The sequence below is a fragment of the Equus caballus genome, chromosome 4, assembly GCF_041296265.1.
Source record: "Equus caballus isolate H_3958 breed thoroughbred chromosome 4, TB-T2T, whole genome shotgun sequence".
Classification (NCBI taxonomy): Eukaryota; Metazoa; Chordata; class Mammalia; order Perissodactyla; family Equidae; genus Equus; species Equus caballus.
The window spans coordinates 22,075,299-22,095,358 of record NC_091687.1 but is presented as its reverse complement, the minus strand read 5'-3'; the positions used below and the strand labels follow the sequence as shown (position 1 = coordinate 22,095,358).

At 35.4% G+C, this 20,060-nt stretch overlaps 1 long non-coding RNA gene across 2 annotated transcripts in view; it reads left to right on the top strand.

Moving 5' to 3' along the window:
• The window catches only part of LOC111772361 (uncharacterized), a 137,979-nt gene that overhangs the window by 38,046 nt on the left and 79,873 nt on the right, over positions 1-20,060 (top strand). Inside the window, exon 4 of one of the 2 annotated variants that reach the window (XR_002807374.2) lies at positions 95-437. The exons of the other annotated variant lie outside the window; for it this stretch is intronic. This is a non-coding gene — a long non-coding RNA (uncharacterized lncRNA). Of the gene's footprint in view, positions 1-94; positions 438-20,060 lie in introns of those variants that run through there. 2 annotated transcript variants of the gene reach the window in all.

The window sequence follows — 20,060 nt, the reverse complement described above, 5'->3', positions numbered from 1 at the left end:
CTCCATATCCAGTACCTTTCCCACCAGAACTAAACTGTCAATATTTTAAGCCAGTTTCATTAGCCATTCCCTGACTTGATCTTTTTGTTTCTAGATAGTCATGCACAGGCTTCTATGTCTGACTTCTGAGCCAACCACGAAGCTGACTCCTTAAAGTCTTATTCGAGTTAAAGAATTCATCAGCTTTCTAAATGTTCTTTGGAGTTCAGAAGACTATAAACACGGTTATGAAAACTCTGTCATCAAGCTGCTTCCAGTCCCTTTGCTTTTGTATTGTGGGTCCTCTTTGCCTTGTGTAATCATTTTCGACACTTTGTGATGAATCTTGCAGAGATCTCCACAACTCTTCCTTCTATTTCAATGTAGAATCAAACCCTCTGATTCTGAAAAATAATTTTAGAACTAGATTTAATTATTAAAAAATTATTTGTCATTTATATTGAACTTTGTTCTTTTTCTGTGCTTTTGCGATTAGTAGAATTTTCTAGCTCTATATTTATGATAAATAGGAAAGCTGTGATTCAAGATGTGTGAAAATGATATATTTTTAACCCTCTTGATTTCATTTCTTTGGAGCATACAAATCACATAGGAATTATATTTATTCATGTCAGGGTAAGTTAACTAAATTGTATGCAATGAATGGGCTTGTGCTAAAAGGTAAACAGCTGCTTCAGCCCACCCGCACACTCATACCTTTCCATGTATTAGATCATTTCTTTTCCATTTGGACCAAGATGGGAAAATAACAGAAGGGAAATTAAAGTGTTGCCTTATATTGTTACTGTTGTTTTAGACAACATTGGAAACGTATTTTCGAATTTTCATGTTATTATTATTAGCTTTTAACTGTGTCACGTTAGAAACTCCTTTAAATAAAAACGACAGTATCACTGAACGCTTATTTTTTCTTGGCACTGATATAAGCTCTTTACATATAGTAGCTGATTGAATTTTTGAAACAACCTCAAGAGATAGTCTCTTTTGTTGTTGAAGCACCAAGAGGTTAAATAACTTGCCGAAGGTCACTCTGTTAGTAGTTCTTAGTGACAGCTCAAAGCCACCAAGAATCTGAATTTAAAGTCTCAACTCTTAACCCTTATGCTATTCAGATATTACAAAAGTGATTTGAAGTTATCTTGATCTAGTGCAGGACAGAAGTTTTGATAAGTCCTAAATATTCCTAAAATGATCAAGCCACTTATGTGTAGTTTTTAAACTCATTTGTCTCCCTACTTGAATATAAGAACTGTAGGTCATGGATCTTGTTCGTCTTATCCACTCTTATAGCCCCAGTGCTTAAAATAGTGCCTGACACATAGCACATGTCATTGGTATGAACTAGATGGATGAAAGCAAGAATGAGAGGGGATAATCCACATTCAGACAGGTGTCTATGTGCCTGGTCATTGGTCAGGTTCAGTCATAGACTGTCCGCTAAAGCAGATGATTCATCACATATTGGACATCTTTCATCAGGTAAGAGCACAGATCTATGAATGTTTATATTTCATTTTTGAATGTAAACAAAATCCAAATTGAAAACTTATAAGACATATTCCCCCTCCACAGACATTCTGTAAGTGTTGACCCATTTTCATTTGACATTGGGTGGAGAAGAAATTCATCTGGAGAAACAAATCTGATGTGAATATATCTGAAAAAAATTTTCCTGGAGTCCTTTATCCTCGAAATTTGAAAAGGATTAAAGAAACTTCTTTATTAGGTTTGCCTGAAATAGTTCTTACTTTTCAAAGCCAGTTTCTTTATTCAATTTTGCCAAGTTTTCTTCAAATATATATTTGATTACAATTCTGTCTTTTTCATTCAGAATATCTATTATTTCAAAGTTTTATGTTGCAAATATTTATCCTATTTTCTAATTATTAATATCTATTTTAATTTCCTGTAGAATCAACTTTCATATTGCTGGTTTGTTCATTTTTCTTTTCTTTATTCTAAATGTCTCTGGTAAACATACTTAATTATGAAAAAATATAATTTCAAATAAGATAAATAAATGAATCCTGGTTAGCTAAATAAGAAAAGCATAAAAAATAGAGAAATGAAATTGGTAATATAAAATCAAATAACATAAAAATAGTAAAAACTACATGAGGATAGTGATAAAATAAATCACTTATCACAAAGTAAGTTTAGGAGAAATGCAACTTTAACTATTTTAAAAAATAAAAATAAAACTTGATTCCTTTTTCTAAAGATAACCACAACTAGCTTTCTGGAATATTTTCTCTTCCCTTTCTCTCTCCACATACCCATCAGTACAATTGTGAACCTAAGATATAGTTAGATTTGGTTCCTGCCTTGCCATTTGACATTATGATATGAAGGATGATCTTATGTATTTAAAATTTATTTGTGAACTTAATTTCTGTGATGTTTAGTATGTTAATGTATGGACATATCATTTTTTTGTAGCCAAGCTTCTGTTGTTAGATATTTATGTAATTTCTAAATTGTGCTATTATAAGTGATGATACATGTCTTGTATATAATTTTGACATGAATTTTTCCTCAGGATGAGTTTTGATAACTTGAATTGCTAACTCAATAGGCATAAATATGTTTTAGGTCTTTGATTCATGTTGCCATATTTTTTCAGTGGAAGTCATGACAATTCACATTCTCATGACCTCACAAAGACACAATCACATACTCCAAATTATGTTGGTTTTCTATGTTTGCAATGGCTTCCAATACTTAGATCTCACGAGAAATAAGTTGATCCTACTCAGCCAGATTTCCATGTGGAGTAATGCCGCTTATGCTGTTTGGGGCCTCTCAGAGCACTGCCATTGACTTCAACTGATCAACATAGGTGAAAATGTACCTACATATAGAGATCCTATCTTTCCTTCAGCCTACGCCCACTTCCAGCTCTTTCTAAAACAGTGAGTGCTATCAGTGCCTTCTGCACTTATTTCCTTTCAGACAAAAGACTTAGATAGGCCCTGATAGTTTTCTTCTCGGTTTAGCAGCCAAAAATCACCTAAGAATTGAACTGCAAGAAAGAAGAGAGTCTGAGTGGTGGCAGTGTGCCAGTTCACACACTTGCCTTGTCTCCAGACCAGTCACTCTCAAACTGGAAAATCCTTTAGAATCACCTGCAGAGCATGTTAAAATACATCGATTGCTGAGCCCACTTCCAGAATTCCCGAATCAGGAAGTCTTGGTGGGCTCTGGAATGTGTGTTTTTAACAAGTTCTCATGTGATGCTGATACTGCTTGTGGGAGACCACACTTTGAGAAGCATTGTTCTAAACCTTATCACTCCCATATTGTGCAGAGTAGTTGCAGTTCTAGCAAGCTGTTCTCTACTAAAGTCAAAACTACTGCCATTTATTAGATTAGCAGAGACCTCATTTTAGTGCAGTTGAATGCCTTATCCTTCTCTCGTCATTTTTGCAAGTGTTGGTAATTTTGATGCAGATTTCAAAGTGAATGATAAGCAAATGTGTTCAGAACACCCTTTTATCTGGAAGGCTATTTCTCTTCTGATTTACCTTTTGCATTTCCTCCTTAATCTCTACTTTCTCATTAGTCCTATTCCAAGAACAGTATACATAAAATCTAACATCCAACAAAAAATATGGTTGGCAAAAGATTTAATGTTCTTAGAAGAAATATCTCATCTGAGAAGAAATATCTTATTTCAGAAGAAAAATCTTTCTATTCTTGCTTATTACCAAGCCAAAAAAACAAATAAACCAAAAGAAAGCAAAATTAATGTTTCTCAGTCACTTTTACCATGCTTCCCCAGCTGTTTTCTTTGTGAAGCTTCTCTTAATTTTTGGCTTCAATGATATATTTGGTGTCTCCCGATCCAGTGATTTTCATAATTCTTCCCAAGTCCATTATTAGAGTATTTGTGGATGTATTACTTTATTATCATTTTATACATGGATGAAACTTGAGGGCATTATGTTAAGTGAAATAAGTCAGACAGAGAAAGATAAATACTGTCTGATCTCACTTACATGTGGAATCTAAAAAAAGCTAAGCTCGTAGAAACAGAGAATAGATTGGTACTTGCCATGGGCTGAGGGGTGGGGAAAATAGGTGATGGTGGTCAAACGGTACAAATTTCCAGTTATAAGATGAAGAAGTTCTGGGAACCTACTATACAGCATGGTGACTACGATTAACAATGCTGTATTGTATACTTGAAAATTTCTAAGACAGTGGATCTTAAATGCTCTTACCACACACAAAAATATGGTAACTGCGAGGTGATGGATATGTTAACTAACTTTATTGGGGTAATCATGTATATCAAATCATCACATTGTGCACCTTAAACTTACACAATGTTGAGTGTCAAATATATCTCAATAAAGCTAGTGGATAAAAGAAAAGAAAAAGAGAAAAGAAAAAAACTTGAAGCATTCAAAAGGTCACGGTTTATAAGTTTATTCTAAATATTTTTAAAAAAGAAAAAATTTTATTATAACCCCAGAAAGATTTCAGCAGTAGACCCCTTTATCTACGGCTTTTATTGTTTTCCTTTCAAAGAATTCAACTCCCTCGCATTATCATGACTCAGTGAACAAAATGACTGTTGAAAAAGCACAAATGATTGTTATTGCAAGTATAGTTGTTACTCTCCCAGGATAAAAGTCCCCTTAAATATAGCAATGTCTCATCTGCACAGAAGTCTGAGTGAGAAACAGTCAGCCCTTGAATCTGAGAGGTGATTTTGGAAATGGAGAGGAAGAATGGATTTGACACATGAGGTATTATAGATTAGATATGGTTTAACATATACATAGGAACAGGAGAACAGGAAGAACGAGTTAAAGAAAGCACTAGCATTAGAATTAGGGAAGTGAGTAGGAGTTGGTTATGCAAAATATGTAATGACTTTATTGGCAGATATGATGAGTTAAGGCAACTGCAGAGTATATGATTAAAAATGTTAAGCAAGGAGCAGAAAATGAAACACTGATTAGAAAAGCTGTAAAAGCTAGAGAGGAAGACCTAAGTACAAGCCCACAAATCAATGACAAAAACAGATTTCTTTGTTAGTGAATGAGAAGATATAAAACTGGAGATGCCAAGTCAATGGCTAAATTTAAGGAAGAAGAGAACTTGGTGTGTCCATGAAGGTGATGAGGAAGATGAGGGGTGAGAGGGGAGAGGAGACATTGGATAATGCTGGGTCTGCTGTGGAGATATGGGCAGAGGAGATTTTCTGCAGAGCGGGTGGAGAAGGAAATAGAAATTATTCCTGAGGTTAGAAAAACCTGAAAACTGAAAAACGTAGAATAATATTTAGTTTGGCAATTTGCAGGAGATCTATGATGGAAATAAATTAGGTATATGAGGAGTTGGTAAGAAAGCAAAGTGAATATGCTAAAAGTTAATTTCTCGGATAGATGATAGATTATAAAACAGATAGAATGAATGCCTAGGATGACAGATGAGGGAATGTCTTTGTTAACAAGTGGCGTTTATTTTGTTTTGTTTTGAACAGAGGAAAGGCATTTCTGAAGAAGTCAGATGAGAAAATGAGTGCTACACAATATTGTCTAAAAAGGGATAATTAACTGAACGGGATTATCAAGGAGGCAGAAATCACTGGATCAAGAAAACACAGAGAAATATTACTCCCCTGCCACAAGTGCCCTCCCCCATGAGTGAGAGAAAAGAACAAGACGAAGGGATAGAAATTTTGAAGTAGAAAACTGTATGAGATTGCATGTAAAATAGCTGTCATTTTCTCGTCACAGGGTAAGCCTAGTCTACCGAGCTAGCAGGGGTGCTAGGAAAAGCAGGACCTGGTAAGAGAGGGAAAACTCTTCCAGCTGCTGAGGGACAAGATGAAATGAAGTGGCTATGTTAGGTAGGGGGAACGGAGGCACTAAAATCAAGTTTTATGATTTTTAAATCATGATTTATGGATCAATGAGACATGTTATATCGGTGGCCCTTTAAAATCACTATTTTTAAAACATGTTTTTAAAAAACATTTTTTCTAAAAAATAAAGGCAACACATATCCATGTGCATTAAACCAAAACATATTTTCAAAAACCTTATTTGCATTGATTTTTCTGAACATTAAAAACAACATAAACAGAATAATTTTCTTCATACAGTTACTAAAGTTAATTTCTTACCCAGATATAGATAGACACATAGGTGTAGATATACATATAGATGTAGACATAGATATAAATTAAAACCTTGTTGTTGATTTTTTAAAAATTCTATAATCTGATAGTTTAATTTCATAATTCTAATTTCATAAAATTTTCTATAGTTTTATTCAAAGGTTCATTATACAGCTAATATATTTTAAATTGTTGACATGTTCAATTGAATCTCTGTAAAATAATTCAGATTTTCAGAAGATTCTTTCAATTGTAATGTTTTCTTTTAGCTGAAATGTGTAAGTATTCCAGCCAAAATATCATTTTAGGTACTCTTTTTTTTCGCCTGCAATTGAGTTACATTTTCAAACAAATATTTTTTACAAGGCAAACCTCACGAAAATTGTTTCCATTACTCTTTTGAATGTTTATCCAAAGTGACATGCTGCCATGTAGGTCTCCTTATGTGAATGATTGCAGTAAAGCATATCAATTTATCTGATTAAATATTAGAGCTCCATCAGAAAAATATTGCCACAATTCAAGACATTCTAAAACATAATTCTATAGTTCAATATTAAATTTTGTAAACTATTGAGGTTTTACAGTTTCTCCCTTGCTTCTGTTTGGATAAGTTTCAATATCCTATTGTTTGCAAGTTGTGCTTTTAAAACAGCAGTGTTGAAAAAGCTTTAAAATCTAATATTTTGCCACTCTACTTACTGAACACTTCAATTATAGAATTAGTGAACCTTTTAAAGAGACCTATGGTGATATAATTTACATAACATAGAATTCATCTATTTAAAGTGTACAATTCAATTTTTTTTCAGTATATTCACAGGGGTGTGCAACCATCATCATAATCAATTTTAGAACATTTTTATCACCCTGAAAAGAAACCCCACATCCATTAGCAGTCTGTGATCATTTATCCCAGCTCTCCCAGCTCTGGACAACAATTAGGCTAATTTCTGTCTCTGTAGATTTGTCTATTCTGACATTTCTTGAATTCCTCCAACATGTGATCTTTTGTAACTGTCTTCTTTCGCTTAGGATAATATTTTCAAGGTTCATCTATATTGTAGTATGTATCAGTACTTCATTAATTTATTGTCACTTAACAGTCCATTCAGTGTGTGAATATACCAAATTTTGTTTATCCTTTCATCAGTTGATGGACATTTGGGTTGTTTCCACTTTTTGGCCATTATGAATGACACTACTGTGAACATTTGTGTACAAGTTTTTGAATAGGCATATGACTTAAATTCTCTTGGGCATATAAGTATGAGTAGAATTCTTGGGTCATATGATAGGTATATAACTTTTAAGGAACTTCCAGATTATTTTCTAAAGAAAGCTTTTTATGTTGCCACCAGCAGTGTCTGAGGGTTCTAATTTCTCCACATCTTTACCAACTCTTGCTATTGTCCCATCTTTTAATTATGGTCATCCTAGTGGGTGTGAAGTGATATCTCATTGTGCTTTTGATTTGCATTTCCCGACGGCTAATGATGTCAAGCATCTTTTCATACATTTAATGGACATCTTCCGTATACTTTCTTTAAACAATATCTATTCAAGAATTTTGCCTATTTTTAATTATTTGTTTTTTATCATTGAATTGTAAGGGTTCTTTATATATTATGGATACCAGACTCTTATTAAATATTTAACCTGTAAATTTTGTTTCTTATTTCATGGTTTGTCTTTTCGCAATCTCAATAGTTTTTAATTTTGATGAAGTTTATTATCTTGTTTATCACTTGCACTTTTGATGTGATATCTAAGAAGACTTCCCTTAATCAAAGTCATGACAATTTATTCTTGTGTCTTCTTCTAAGCATTTTATGGTTTTAGATCTTGGTTAAATGGGTAATTCATTTTAAGATGATTTTTTGTATCGTGTAAGGGAGGTGTCCAATTTCATTCTTTTGCATGTGAATAAGTACAGTATTATGTCAGGTAATGAAGTAAAAGATTCATGTTTAGAAGTTCACTGGGGAATTTTATTGTGAACATCTGCTTAACTGTATAAAGGAAGTGGAATTGGGCAGAGGAAATAATTGGGCTGTGATAAAATCCCTGCAAAGGCTACAGTCAATTTCATGAAGCAGAGATGGACTGTACAGTTGACCCTATTGAGGAGTCTGGGCTTTGGGTCTTTTGCATCAACTATTCATTGGATTTAGGCAGTCTCAGTGAGGGGGCATAACTTTGGGAAAGGCAGGTACTTTTGGCCGAGAGCAATTTCTTGGGAGGCATTCATGGGTCATGAGGTGTGAGCTGTCAGCAGTCAAGATTATTACCAACTATAAAAATGAGTGCCTTGGTCCTAAAGGGGGTTCTGAATCCATTATAGCCTATGTCTTGTGCCAATTTGATGCACTTCTTTCTTCTAATCATTTTACCCTATTTAGAAATAGACCCTATTAAGATTCCGGTAGGTCATTTTGCCTGGCGAAATGGGCAAGAGGAAAATTAGTAGATGAACTTCAGTCCCTGCCACAGCTACTTTTGCAGTTGCTACTGTTATTCATCAAATTGCTCCTCTATCTTCCCTTCTCTCTTCCTCCTATTCTTTAAGTAGCACCTCAGTTATGCTAGGTGGCTTACCTGGTGGCGTGACACAGATACCCAACTCTGTGTAGTTTTAGCTCCTGGTCACCAAGTCCTTCTCAAGCTGTGTCTGCTGCATTTGTCACTTTACCATTTATATTTTGGCAGGTAAGGACTAAGAAATACCCAAAATTAATACCTGAGTACCAAATATTCTTTCTTCCATCATTGTGCAAAGTCCAACCTCTTCCTGAAAATGAGAGTTAATTATCCCTGCAAGGATGGTGACACTTTTCCCTGTATGGTGGTCCCGGGCACAAGATGCCTGAAGTGGCTGAGTGACCACCATAGATTGAGGTTTAATGGGATTCTTCCTATGTCCCCTAATGGAAGAGTACTTATTCTCCTACCCTCAACCCCACCATTGGGAACCCTGGCCTCTCTCTGCATCCACAGAGCCTAAAGCACTGGTGACACTAAGCACAAACAAGCCAGGTATGGCATCAGGAGTCAATAAGTCACTCTCTACTTCCGCTCTTTGTTTCCTGGATTTGTGCTTTTACCTACTGGAGCCATAACACGCATAATGGTCATTGATTTAGGGCATGCACTCTCTCCTGGAGAATTATGCCCATTCTCGCAAGATGCCATCTCCTAATTGAGGCTTCAGTTTTACCTTCAAGTGGCCTTTCTATCACTATAAATAACTGAAATCTCCCTGGGTGGTGCAATAGGTCCAATATGAATAAGTGTCCACTGTAGCACCACTTTCAATGTAACATGAGTCCATTGATCCAGTGCTACATTAAAAGAGATCCTACACTGTTGGATCAAACTCTCTTTAAACCTCAAATGGTGGTGTGGGCTGAGTCCACTTTATGTGTCACTTTTCATGCTCTGCCCCAGCCTACTTTGTCCTCAATTTTCCAGCCTTTTTCCTTCTAGCCTCCTGAGCATCAAGTATGTCACAGAGTGGTGCACATAAGTATACTTCCTGAAGTTCAATATACTGGGTGAATTTCTTACCACTGACTTTGAGGGCTTCACCAAGTGGGGTTCTGCAGACTGTTTTCAGCTTATATTCATGTACCAAACAGACTCATCCATAAACCAAGTTTGCCCTTTTTCCACGTCTGCCAGTTGGTCATAAGTATACCTTGACACAGCCATAAGTATGAGCTGAGGGAGGGATGCTGGTGCCACAGTGGCTGACATGGAGGTGTGGGCAAACCCCCATGGAGCAGGTAGCTTGTGCCTTCTGCCTAGTGCCAAATGCACTACTTTTACATTATGGTGATGATTGCATCTGCTTATGATGAGCAGTTCTGGATATATGGTTACTCAGCATTCCATTATCAGTAGTTCCATCTTACTTAGACCCCAGTACAGTTCCAGTTCCAGATCCATCTGCTTGTTGATGAGTCAAATTGAAGAATTATATGAGAATGTTTAGTTCTTTTAGTCCAGTCACCCCAAGATGTAATGTTATTCTTAATTTACTCACCTGGAGAGGTAGTGAGAGAATTTCAGTAGCTTCCACATGTCTTTCCCCACATCATTAGCTCTTACCCCTAGGCTGAGGAACCAATGTTGGGGTTTGACTAAAAACCAAGTATGTCCATTCCAACTTTACATTTAAGGATTAGGGAAATGGTCACTAATTGGGGCCATACACACTATGGAAGCAGAATGAGCCAAATGTAGTCCATGACTCCATTTATTATCTGGCCTCTCTATATAAGCTCACTCTAAGAATGGGGTCTTAGGATGCTTCATGTCTCCAGCTATAACTGTCAGTTTGGACTTTGTGTCCAGTAATCTTCAAAATGTCTGAATATACGTCTTTCCTCAATATTTAGTTACTTGAGTAAATGATTGTAGATTCTTTGCAGAAGACTAGGAGAATCATTACCATGTAGTGTGCTACATGTATGCATGTGCATGCAGTGTGCTGTAGCATTGCAGGGTCTTCTACCTGTGGGATTTTTCCACAATGGCTTCCATAATTGAAAACCTACACAGTCACAGAAACTTTCCAAGGGTTCATAATTGTTGATTGTAACATTTTCCTTCAGCCTCATGATCATACATACTTGACTTAATTTAATTGTACAGGTTGAGCAATACCCTTGTTGGCTGTCCATCCACCTTGTCCCTGGGTATGCCATGTTCTGCTAATCATCTTGATAGTACAATAGGTCAAGCCCTTTGGTTATCACTCCAAACTTGTCACTTATTATGGTAATTCTGTAAAATTTTTATGATTTCCATCACTATCATAGAGTCCAGATGTATAACACTTCTTAATATCAGGTATGCCCTAGAGAGAAGAGTCACCCCTGAGCTTCTCTGATGTTCTTCTCATCAGAAAAGCCCTTATTGCTTTGGTAATTGAAGTGTCATTGGCTGAAGAGTTTTCTGGCTTTTATATTATATCCCCTCTAGTATGCCCACTTTTCTGAATCTCTGTTCCTTTTTTACTACTGTCTGCCGCCAGAGACCTGGTATTTCTACTTTGTGAGACTTTGGATAAATTTTGAAGCATGTTGTCACTCTCTCCTTGGATCGGAGCTAGGAAATTAAATCCAGTATCATAGATGAATGCTCCCTTATTTCTAAACTCTCCAGCTTGATGTTTTACTCCTACTTGATCTAGCATGATATAGTATGGGATCCAGTACCAAGAATCCAGTACTGTAAATACTTCTCATGCTCCTGCCAGTACTTACTGGCTTTGTTCTGAAGCTCCGTCACAGTACATTTGCTGGGTCTGGACTGTGGACTGACTTCACAATAGCTGTCAATCTGCTCACCAGGAAGAAAGGGTCAGACCTGAGGGGCCTATGAGCAGTAACTAAGCAGTGGTCTCTGTACCCTCTTAAATCAAGGTGATGACAGTAGCCATCAGCAGAGAAGAAAAAATGACTTCTCCAGGCCTAGAAGGTTCAGCAGAATTTGAGTATTAAAGATTTTCAAGTGACTGATCCCAGATCTCCCTATTCCAAGTCTCAGGGTCCCACTTCTTCCTAAGTCTGACATTGGTATAGACGACCAACTGATTATTAGAATTCTGATTTCTCTGGAGCATCACAGCCATTAAAGTTAATTCGTTGGATAGTTCTTTAATTTTGTCTGTTTGTTGCGGAAAACCTCTTTATATCTTGTCAAGAACATCACTTAGCCTCACTCTTAGCTTTCACACTTAGCCTTTAGTTGATGATCAGCCTCAGCTTTTCATTGCCTTTTCTCAGTATGTCTATATCATCATGAAGAGATACCCATTTCAGTAGTGCTTATAATCACTACATCTCAGAACCTCTCACATGTCCAAGATATTATGAGTACATTTCCTTCCACCTTTATCCCATATTATCTCACCATGGTGAACTTCTACACCATGCCAAGGCCTATCTTCCCCAACAAGTCATGGGTTCTCATTAAGTAATACAGCTCTAATATCCCACTCTCTTTCCTAGGACCACTTTTACTATCAACTGGCTGAGTTCTGGTTTGCTGAAAACAAATTCCAAGACAGAGATTTGAGTACAGATGTTCATGGGGAATTTCATTTGAATATCTGTAAAGAAGTAAAGAAAGCCAACTTTGGCAGATGGAGAAGTCAGGCTGTGATGAAATTGCCACAGAATACTCAGCCAACCTCACAGGGGACTCTGAAATCATAATTATCATGCTTACCCTTATTAGTTGTCCTCTCAAGACAAGGTGTCTGGGCCCTGTTATTCCCACAGAGTCAGTCATTGGATTTATGCTGCCCCCAGGGAGGGGTCCTAATTTTAGATGAGGCAGCTATCCTTGACCAAAGAAATTTTGGGGATGGAAGTCAGCCACAAGCTATAGTAGGTAATACTACCAGGGGACATGAATGTCAGTCCTGAGGGGGCAATCTGGTGGTACGACAGAGCATCCACAAACTGTGTGCACACCGACAAATGAAAAATGCATTTCTCCCCCATAGTGTACTTAAGACAATTTGTTTTACTATAAAGTTATGCTGCATGAAAAATTGTTTTCATATTTTCACCACGAAACAAATAAATTTACCTTTAACTTTTAACCAGTTTACTGAAATATTCAAAATAATGTCAGGTATTTTATCTTTGAGAGAATGAACTCTTATTGCATGAATATGGTGAAAAAAAATCACATCATAATTAGAACTCGCTTCACCAATTATCTATTTGAAGCATCTAATGACATTACGTTAAAACAGATATTACTTTACTGTTTGTGAAATTCTTTCTTTGCTGATGGTACTAATGCATTAAAAGTATCACGTTACATTTTGCTTAAAAAATACTTGTATTTAAAATGAGTGAGGTTAATTTGGAAGAACATTCATTTCATCTAAATGAAAAGTCGTACTTCAGAGAGTGATATATAAATGCAACTTCTTCAGTTGCTCAGGTTAAATCCTCATTTTTGGTTTAAAATAACTACTGACAGGGGCTGGACCAGTGGCACAGAGGTTAAGTTCACACGTTGATCTTCAGTGGCCTAGGGTTCATGGGTTCGGATCCTGGATGCTGACATGGCACTGCTTGGCAAACCATGCTGTGGCAGGCGTCCCACATATAAAGTAGAGGAAGATGGGCACACATGTTAGCTCAGGGTCAGTCTTCCTCAGCAAAAAGAGGAGGATTGGCAGCAGATGTTAGCTCAGGGCTAATCTTCCTCAAAAAAAAAGAAAAGAACTACTGACATTCAGTAGATGCTGATGCTTCTGTCATGGATTTGTCTTTATTAACAATTTTCTGTAGAAAATGGATATTTAAAACTTAATTTTTCATTAAATATTTCTTTATTTTTATTTTATATCAATTATTTTTAATATATTAATTATATATTATATATTAATTATATATTAATACTTTATATTAATTTTCATTAAATATTATCTTTATTTTTATTAGATTTATTGTCATTGAAGTGATTTAAAATAAAAGAACATTACCAAATAAGAAAATAAAAAGTTACAGATTCATGCAATTTTGTGATACAAATGGCAAAAACAGTGTAATGAAAGCTTACGATCTTCTCTGTATATGCATTACAGAAAGACTGCTCCGTCTCTTTGTTCTATACTTACATATATCTAAGCTGCAATTCCCACAGACCCGTGGTAGCTTCATCCTACCAGTCTTGATCGACCAGATCAAATTAGGCTCACATTCCAAATATCCCACAGAGGCAGCAACATCTAATACTTCTTCCACTAGCACCCACAGCCCTTGGAGTTAACTGTTCACTAGCTGTTAGTGTCAAATCCCTCTGTTTATCAGCAGGTGCCTTGCCTGCTAGTCATTAGTTATGTAGCATTGGTAAAGGTTGTAAAGCAGAACTGGACAGCACTGATTCCTCCATGATTTAGAGAAATATTGAGTAGATTTCTGTTCAATACATTTGAGCCACACACGCTGTTGGATGACACCGTGACAAAAGAAGGAAGTACAAAATGGAAGTCTAAAATCCAGTCTTTTTAATGTAAGTAATAATACTTCCTCAAATTAAAAAAAAAATCTAGAACATAGCTTAAACTGCATTGGAAGCTGGGAAAACAGTTATTCACTGGGATTGTTACAATAAATGAATAAGTTTCAAAAGCAGCATGAAAATTCCAAATTTGCCATTAATTTGTAGAGAAAGAGAGAAAGAGACTAGTGTGTGGCTCAAACATATTATATGGAAAATGCAAATAATGAAAGATATTCAAGCTGCCAAGGGCAATATTAGAACAGCGGAAGACTCTGGGGTCAAGAAAAGCAGAATTGGCAGAGACCACATTGCTGACATGGCTGAATTTGAGGGTCCTCAAAGAGCAGAAATTAAAATGAAGTAGCCAAACTCTTGGACTGGGAGAGTTTGGAGACTCCCAAATACATGCTTTGGATACCCCCAAATTCATGAAAATTGTTCTCAGAAATAATTGCAGAGGGTTTAAATGCTGAATGAGACAAGGATAAACTGACTTTTTTCTCAGACAGAAGTCTGACAAAGATTTTCACATACTGTGCATCAGGTTCTTACTGCATGTCCCATGTACATATCTCCCATAGTCCTCACAAAAGCACACACATGATGAAGTTACGGTGTCTCCTTTACACTGGTGGCGTATTTTGCTTCCTTGAAGATTTGTAAATGGTACCATACTCCCTGCTCTTAAGCTTCCCCACACCCTTGGGGACATTATGAGAGGGCATAATCAGTTCTGCTGAGACCGGTTAAATAGAGAGAAACATTAGAGCTGGCGACCTTCCCTGTCTTCTGCTCCACAGAGAGCATATGGGGGCTGTATCTGCAGTGAATGTGTGTTCCACGTGTGCACAGGGACCTTTTGCCTGGCATACCCAGGGCAGCAGACATCCCTTTCCAAGAAAGCCCTGCACTGTATTTCTGAAGTTTCTGAATGTCACACATGTTTATCCAAACTGTCCTTGGACAGAGCCATCACAGACCAAATGGTTGAGACTTTTCCATCTCTGAAGCTAATCTGGTCAGCACGGCAGGTCTATATGCTCTTCCACAGCGAGCAGCAACCAACTGTAAAAGCAGAAAATCTCTGTGTGTTTTTGGTACCCCACTGACTTTTACCTTGGAGGGAAAAAGGAATACTTTCACCAAGTGTTCAAGTTATCAATTAAATTAGGCTCTTTCAGTAATTCATTAGTGCAGTTTAAAAAGAGAAAAGCACAGACAATTCAACATATTTTCTGAATGCTGTAAACCGCGTATTCTTGAATCTTACCCTTCAAACAATATAGGTTGAGTCTAAATATTTGGAGCAAAGAGTTGGGATTGGGCAAGTTGGTAACCATGACTTCCCTCTCCTCTGTTTATTCTTACATAGTAGCTGTCTTGAACTATTGACAAATTGGTTTGGGCTCCCCTTGTGTTTTGCTGTCCAGAAGTACATGCCATTGTTTGTTTCCACTCTTGATCCATTCTTGTTCAAGGATAACACCTGTGTTGGTAAGTTTGAAATAACTGGCAGCTTCGGTCTGTTAATAGGGCCAGCTACTCAGGTAACATGACCAAAGTTGATGAAAATTTAGACAACATTTTGGCAGAAGGTAATGTCTCTAACGTTCAAAGAAGTGATTCACTTTACAAATACAAAGAAGGGTGGAGGAGGAAGGAAAGGAGGAGGAGGAGTAAAGGTTAAATAAGCAAAGAGAAATGAAATCCTCAAAATGTTTAAAGTAACAGAAGGTTGAATATCAAGAAAGTATGTTGCAGAAAACACAGGACACAAAACAATAATATTCTGGGTCAGTTGAAGCACAATTTTAAAAAAAAAAAATAATCAGACTTTTGTAAAGTAGCTGAGAGTTCATTTTCTTCTTCATGTATAAAATATATTGCAAGTGCAAGGTATAGCATCATAAAAGTAACAATCAACAAGTAAAATTCACAAGCGAACATAAACATTAGTTTTTATTTCTGTGGCTGCTGGTCACTGTTCATATTTCATTCATCAAACGATGTCACTAAAAATTTATGGCTTTTCATTTGCAGATTTTCCAGGGGTGCCCTCCATTAGTAAACACTGCCTGTTAAGACACTTCCTCGTGGCTGTTATTAACATGGCTTACACTAATGGTTCTTAAACATTTTACTACACAGATCAGTAAATTTATGGGGAAGAATGCTGAAAATAAGATAAGGTTAACCATTTCTCATGGCATCAAATAATAGTATTAAAATAAGACCTTGTCACCATTAATTTCAGATAAAAATAAAGAGTACAATACCTTTTTTTTAAAGATTTTATTTTTTCCTTTTTCTCCCCAAAGCCCCCCAGTACATAGTTGTATTATATTCTTCGTTGTGGGCTCTTCTAGTTGTGGCATGTGGAACGCTGCCTCAGTGTGGTTTGATGAGCAGAGCCATGTCCATGCCCAGGATTTGAACCAACGAAACACTGGGCCGCCTGCAGCGGAGCACGCGAACTTAACCACTCAGCCACGGGGCCAGCCCCTACAATACCTTTTTTAGAAAAGAAGTGATCTCAGAATAAAAATCTTAATAAACATGTTTGACAAAGTTACAATAAATATTTTAATAATAGGATATATAAAATAATGTGAAAAAAGTAACATATGTATAATGTTGGGGTATGCAAAACCTTCTTGCTGATGTATCTCAAATATAGAGAAGGTACTAAGCAAATGTTAACTTTTTTCTGTCTGTGTTTCTTGAACCTTTCATAAAGGAATGTTATGAAATGTTATAAAATGTTATGTAGTGTTGATGGTAAAGTCTCCTTTGTACCATCCTCAAACTCCTTCTTCCACCATCTTTTGCCGTATTTGTATATTTTCCTGAGGTTTGGTAAAAAACCTGTCCCTTCGTCACACACACACACATGCATAAACAATCTTAGCAACTTTTTGAGTAGTAAAAATCTTCACATAAATGTGATAATATCGTACACAGTCTCTTGAAAATTTTTTATTCAATATAATATATTCTTCAGATTTATCATTGTTGATACAAGATCTAGTTTATGCATTTAATTTTCTGTATAGTTTTGCATTGTATGACTTTTTAACAATTTACACATTTACCTCCATTTTAATCGATATTTGGGTTGTTTACAATGTGCTGTCTTTACGCTGCAATCAACCATCATATATATGAATCCTTGTTAACAAGTGTGAATGTTTCCATATAGTGTGTATTTAGAAAGGAAATCCTTGGATTGTAGACTAGTGTGCAGTTTTAACTTCTTTGATAATGCCAGGTTTTCTCCAAAGTAGATGTGTCAATTTACATTCCTAAATATAGTTTATGAGAGTTTTCATTTGCCATTATCGCCATGAACACTTGTTGTTGTCAGACTTTATGTTATTTTTGCTCATATGAAGTTTGTAAAGTGATATTTTTAATATTTACATTTATTAATTGCTTTCCCTAACATTTATAGAAAATTTTATTTTTCTGAGCTCTGAATTATTCGTATTTTCTCCTCATTTTTCTTCATTGTTGTTTCATAGGAAATGTGTGCATATACAGAAACAAGTCAAAGAGGTTTGAAAATAATAATATATACAATATATAAGATATATATAACATTATATACGTGTATACATTCTTTGTTCTATCATTTGTCTGTAAATTAATTATTTTCAAAATCCTTAGAATTATTTTTCTCATAGATTTTGTTTATGATATTTTTCATGGAACAAAATACATTTTCATATTAATTGTCTTCAAATGCCTCTATTTCTTTATGATTTTTATATTATACATATTTATGCAATTAGTATCTTCCTCATCACATATGACATATTTAAAAGTTTTACCATTTTTCTTAGAGTTTAATTAATCTGGGCATTATTTTGCCTATAGATATGCAGGATCAAATTTGATTTTTTTCCCCACATAAGTTTATCCAGTTAATCTAGCATCATTTATTAATTAGTTACTATTATGTTCATTGTTCCATTGATGTATTTTCCTATAATTTCCTATTCACAACTATTTGTATCATAGTGTTTAATTAAAATTTGGAACTAGTGAAAATTTATCATTTATAATTTCAAAATTATGTTTAAAAGTTATCCCTCGGAGTTTAACATTAATTTTAATGTCAACTAGTAAAGTTTCACAAAAGCAAATTTTACATTTTTCACTGGAGTTGGATTGAATTTACATATATTGTTTTGTGAAAATCACCATTTTTACTGTGTTTATTGTTCCCATTTATAAGATACTTCAATTTATGTGTTTTAGGCCTTATATTTTTATGAGGTTTATAACTTTCTTCACACATTCCTATATTTTGTAAGATTTCTTCCTAGATACTTAGCAGACTTTATTGACACAATCATGGAACTATTTTTTTAAATAGTTAAATTAGACATTGCTAATGCATAGAACTAATTTTTTTATTGAATAAGTAGTTAGTGATTTTATTTATTAGTTTAAATTATTATTTGTACATCTTATTGAACTTTTCTAAAGGGATGGTCTTAATGTTTACAAATAATGACTAGTTGTTACTTGATTTCTAGTGTCACATGCTAGAAACTAGTTTTGACTTCATGCTAACATCAGCCTCATAAAATTAGTCGTGAGGCTTTCTCTCTCTTCTGGAAGAGATTGCATAATACTCAGTATCTACTAATTGAAAATGTAAAAAAAGAAACACTTATATTTGCACCTGGTGCTTTTGATTTTATAGATTTTTAACTTGTGATTGAATTAGTAACCAGTTTTAGGCCTATTTTCTTTTTCATATTGTCTTTGATTAAATTCTGTAAATGTGTATATGTAGCAAGTTTTTCCTTTACTTAGGTTTTTTATATTTAATTTTCAAAATTAAAACCAATCTCTGCTGATTCTTATTCATTTCCCTTAATTTATTCTTATATTTCTTCTCTTTTTTCCCTTGATCAAGTGATCAATTACAGCTAGATTATCTATTTTATTAATATTTCCAAAGAACCAGCTTTTTATTTTGTTGATGCTATCAATTGTTCTATTGATTTTCTATTCCCTTTTATTCTTTTTTAATTTTAATTTTTATAGCAGTAACATTGAATTATAACATTATATAACTTTCAGCTGTACATCATAATATGTTTTGAATTCTGTGTAGGTTACATCACGCTCACTACCCAAAGACCAATTATAATCCATCGCCACACATGCGCCTAGTCACCCCTTTTGCCCTTCTCTGTCCCCTCTTCCCCTCTGGTAACCACCAATCCAATCTCTGTTACTATGTGTTTTTTGTCATTGTTTTTATCTTCTACTTAAGAGTGAGATCATACGGTATTTGACTTTCTCCCTCTGACTTATTTCACTCAGCATAATACCCTCACAAATGGCCGGATTTCATCATTTCTTATGGCTGAGTAGTATTCCATTGTGTTTACATACCACATCTTCTTTACCCATTCGTCCCTTGAAGGGCAACTAAGTTGATTCCAAGTCTCGGCTATTGTGAATAATGCTTTGTTGAACCTAGGGGTGCGTGCATCTTTATGCATTTGTGTTTTCAAGTTCTTTGGGTAAATACTCAGCAGTGGAATAGCTGGATCATAGGGCAGATCTATTCTTAATTTTCTGAGGATACTCCGTACTGCTTTCCGTAGTGACTGCACCAGTTTGCGCTCCCACCAGCAGTGTACGAGGGTTCCTTTCTCTCCACATCCGCTCCAACACCTGTTGTCTCCTGTCTTGTTAATTATAGCCATTCTGACCAGAGAGGCGATATCTCATTGAAGTTTTGATTTGCATTTCCCTGATAGTTAATGATCTTTAATGTGTTTTCATGTGCTTGTCGGCCATCTGTATATCTTCTTTGGAGAAATCTCCATTCAGCTCTTTTGCCCATTTTTTAATTGGGCTGTTGTCGTTT